The sequence below is a fragment of the Dipodomys merriami genome, unplaced genomic scaffold (genome assembly GCF_024711535.1).
Source record: "Dipodomys merriami isolate MVZ:Mamm:240054 unplaced genomic scaffold, mDipMer1.0.p SCAF_22, whole genome shotgun sequence".
NCBI classification, from domain to species: Eukaryota; Metazoa; Chordata; class Mammalia; order Rodentia; family Heteromyidae; genus Dipodomys; species Dipodomys merriami.
In genome coordinates this window covers 1,187,293-1,191,678 of record NW_027203604.1, presented here as the reverse complement: position 1 = coordinate 1,191,678, position 4,386 = coordinate 1,187,293, and the positions used below count along the sequence as shown (strand labels likewise).

Below are 4,386 nucleotides of genomic sequence, written 5' to 3'. Positions count from 1 at the left end.
ATACATATGCACTGAATTCTGGCTGGCTATTTAGCATCCATCTTAATCATGAGTCCAAAATTAAACTCTTGATCTTCCTTACTCTCTAATGATGATCTTCTGCAGTTTATGGAGGGAAGCTCCATTCTTTCGCTACGTTGGCATGTTCATGACTTCTCTCTTCTCCTGAATTCAATCTATAAATCCAGCTTCAAGTAACCATTTCACATCTCCTTTACTACATGCATTCTCTTCAGATTACCAGCAAGTCTTGGAGACTTGGAATACCATAATAGCATTCAGTTAGTTTTCTTTATCTGACCTTTCCCCTTTATACTTTGTTCCTAAACCCAAAGACAAAGTGATCCATTTAATAAACCAGATCCTATTTCTTAAAATCATATAACAATATTTTATTCTAAGAAAATCTGAAGGGCTTTCAATAATCTAGAAGATCTGATTTAGTCACCCCTTTGCCTTGTTGGACTGATCTTTTGGGACTCTTTCCCCTCATCCTCTTCACATCAGCCACACAGGTCTCACAAATGTTGCTCAGACACCCAAGGCATGCTGCTATATCAAGGCTTTTGCACTGAAATAATCTCTGCCTGCTCTCTGGGGAGAGAGCAATTTTCCCTTTCCTCATTAAGGACTTCTCTGACTTAAACTTTTTAAAATTGCAATCTTTCACCTTACCCTGAGTGTTTTCTAGATCAATCAGTTGTATTATTTTTTCACAACTCTATATATTTTTCCATAGCATTATATATGTGTTCATTGTTTGCTTTCTTAACTAAAATATAAGCTCCAGTTAGAATTTGAGCTTCAGAATTTGAGTATAAAACAAAGCCGGTTAAAGAGATTATAAAACATAGAGACATGAACTTTGACTATTCCAGGGGAGGTAGTTGGAAAATGCTCTTAGAAGAAGTTAATCTTCAAGGTCAACTCTTAAGATAAGCCTTAAATAATTACAATTTCTTGGAAATGGCTCTGTGGCTCAAGTGGTAGAGCACTAGCTTTGAAATGAAGAGCTCAGGGACAGCACACAGGCCTCAGAGTTCAAGCCCCACGACCGACAAAATAATAATAATAATTACAATGTCTTAAAATCATTTTAAAAATCTATTTTAGCATGAATTTAAACAATATTGTTGTAAAGTTTTGGTGGTACATTTGTAGACCTTGCTTGAATCTAAGAATACTGTTCATATAAAAGCAATCTTCTCATTTTTTGAGATGACAGCTACATAAAAATCAAGGGTCTGGATAGTCTCTGTGAAGAGACTTTAATTAAAAGTGATCAGGCAAGTTCATGAACCTGTAGGACTGTATAGGTAGATCATGGCAGAAAGGGGCTAAGGATGGTCATGGAGGTTGTTAGAAACTACGAGGGTAAATTTGAATTCTATGCTTATAGTGTCAGCTATGATGGAGTATTCAAGGAGGGGAGAAATATGATTTGACTTATATGCCTAAAGGATTATTTTTACCTTCTGGATAATGGACGTGGTGGCTAACATAGGCAATGGGGATTGATTACCAGGAAAAAGAATGGTATGGTAGACTAGAAATTGCTTAGGAGCAACAGAGTTTGGCATCAAGGCCTATATTCACAATGGGATTATATTTATTAATGGACACTAGCAGTAAGTAAACTTGCGGCCTGAAGTGTTAGAAAAATGATGGTGATGATACAGAGTTGAGGACATCAGAAGAGAAGCAGGTATTTAGAGTACAGTAAGAATTCTGTTTTCTAAACTATCCTATAATCATTTGAAATAAAGAAATATGTTACTATAATCAAGTGATAATAGACTCATGTGTGTGTGTGTGTGTGTGTGTGTGTGTGTGTGTGTGTGTGTGTGTGTGTGTGTGTGTGTGTGTGTGTGTGTGTGTGTGTGTGTGTGCTGATACTGGAGGTTTATACTCAAGCTCTGAGTACACTGGCCAGCACTATACCATTGAGCCACACTACTAAGTCTGACTGCTTACAAGCTAATTAGAGATGAGTCTCTTGGATATGTAAATCTAGGCTAATGTTAAACCACTCCTCAGATGCCCATCTCCTAAGTAGCTAGGATATAGGAATGAGATACCAGAGCTGGCTGATAGACTCTTATTTCTCTTTATTTTTTGTGGTCCAGACATATATATATATATATAAATTATTCAAAATTCTTCTACAAGTATACTCATGGATATGGATGTGCTAAAAGTATACATCATCTGAGATTATTGCTTCTTCAGGATGTGATCACATGAAGAAGGAATCCCAGGTGGTGGCAAAAAGAAAGAGTCACAGGTGATATCCCAAATGCTCTGATGATGGTGGACATGATTGCTATATCAAATACCACAATGAATCTCAGAGATATTCATATATGGATATGTGTGTGTGTGTATGGGAGTGTGTGTGTACATTTGTGTATATATGTATGCATGTATAAAAGTTGAGACAGGCTGAAGTAGGAAGATAAACAACCTAGTAAAAGGCTGGGAAAATATCCCTTCCTGTACCCCACTTACCATCTGTCATGATGCTGAAGTGGTAAATTTAACAAATAGTCTCCAATGTGACAAAAACGAACAGGATAACCTGAAAAAAGGAAGAAGGGAAAAAAGGTAGGGGGTAAATAAATGTAGAATGTTGAGCCTAGAGAGGTCTTATAGCCAGTGCTAGAAGCAAATAATCAAAATAAACAAGCATCACCATCAATAAACTCATTCATCTGAAATGGTAACCAGTGTAAATGGATGGTAGACCAGATGTCTCTCTCCCTGACTTGTCTATTTATTAAGCAAATGTTTAGGAGATCTTAACACAGATCCATGAAAAAGAGAAATAACATAAAATTGACTAAAATTTACTTTAAGTCTTTTGGACAATCAGTTCCATTAAAGAAAAGCATGTTTATATTTTTGTACTTCTGAAAAATGGAAAGGCATGTATGTATGTATATATATATATACATATACATAACTTTAATGTGATCTGAAAGACATATCTTCTTAATAGACAAGGAATGTGTATGATTCCTCTACTCAATTACTTTTATTCAACTTCAAAACAGAACTTTCCTGCTCCTTTGGTTTCATACATCCTGTTCCATGTATTCAAAGCATAGCTTAAGTGCAAGATACCTATAATCCTAACACTTAGAAATCTGAGGCAGGAGAACTTCAAGTTCAAGGACATCATGGACCCAAACAAGTGAGTCTCTGCCTCAAAAAAAGAAACACAGACAAAGAGAAGAATTTCAAGGTGAGTTGGTTTTTTTTTAAGTTTTGGTCTGTAAATTTTGTTTTTAGAAAAAAAGAAAAGGACTTTATTCCCATCACAAAAGGCATATCTTTGCACAGAGGTCGAGGCTACCTCTACTTGCCTGTGATGACAGAGTTCTGCAGGACCACAAAGAACGAGTCCCGTGCAAGAGCATCTTGGAGATGCAGCCATCCTTGTTGACCAGCTTGGACTTCTTGCCCTGTCTGCACCTGAGGACCTCAGTCCACATCTCCTTCACGTTCTCCAGGACCACACTGCAGTGCCTGTCAAAGGCCTTCACCTGACCTAAAGCTTCTTGTTGTTGTTGCAGTTGATGAGCACCTGGGTGCTGCTCTTGCCTGACTGTGTGAGCACGGAGAGTTAAACTCTTCTCCAGGGTCAACTCTTCTCCAGGGTCATCTCACTCTTGGGCTTGTCGAGGAGGCTCATGGTAGTGGTGGCTCCCGCTAGTCACTGGCATCTCCTCTGAGTTGCCCTTGCCTCAGATCAGAGAGGGAGAGCTAGTCTGTAATTTTTTTAATGTGCATGACTTAGGATTCTTTAATACACTGAATGCAAATTTTTATTATATGTTATTATTTTATTATTTACACATTTTTATATATTGAATACATATATTTTATTATAGTATATATACTTATGTATATTTAAATGTTTATGTAAATTAAATGCTTCGGAATATTTACATGTATTACATATTACATATCCATGCTTTTTATCAGCTGAATTTGTAAATAATGTGTATGCATTTAAACTGAAAAACACTTTTGATGTTTAAAAAGCATTTTACTATTATTTATGCATTTTAGGTACAATATTTATGCATTTTAAATGTTTTGATAAATATACATTAAACTTACTTTATAAACTACATGAATATAGACTATATGTGTTCTTTGTTTTACATATAATAGTTTAAGATTGCTCATCATTAACAATTCTTGATTGCTACTTTGCAAGGAATGGTATCAGTAATTTACATTTATTACTTCTTATAAAAACCTTGTCAACTCTGTAAGGCAAATCCCATTGTTATCTTCACTACAAAACTTGAGAAAACGGACACTTTCTGAACATGCCTCAAACCACACAGGCCAGAATAGTAGAGGTGCCTGAACTCT

General features: G+C 36.1%; 1 pseudogene; it reads right to left on the bottom strand.

Annotated features, from left to right (window-relative positions):
- Positions 1-3,357: 3,357 nt before the first annotated feature.
- On the bottom strand, positions 3,358-3,694 carry LOC138834568 (small nuclear ribonucleoprotein Sm D2 pseudogene; annotated as a pseudogene).
- Between the last annotated feature and the right edge of the window lie 692 nt (positions 3,695-4,386).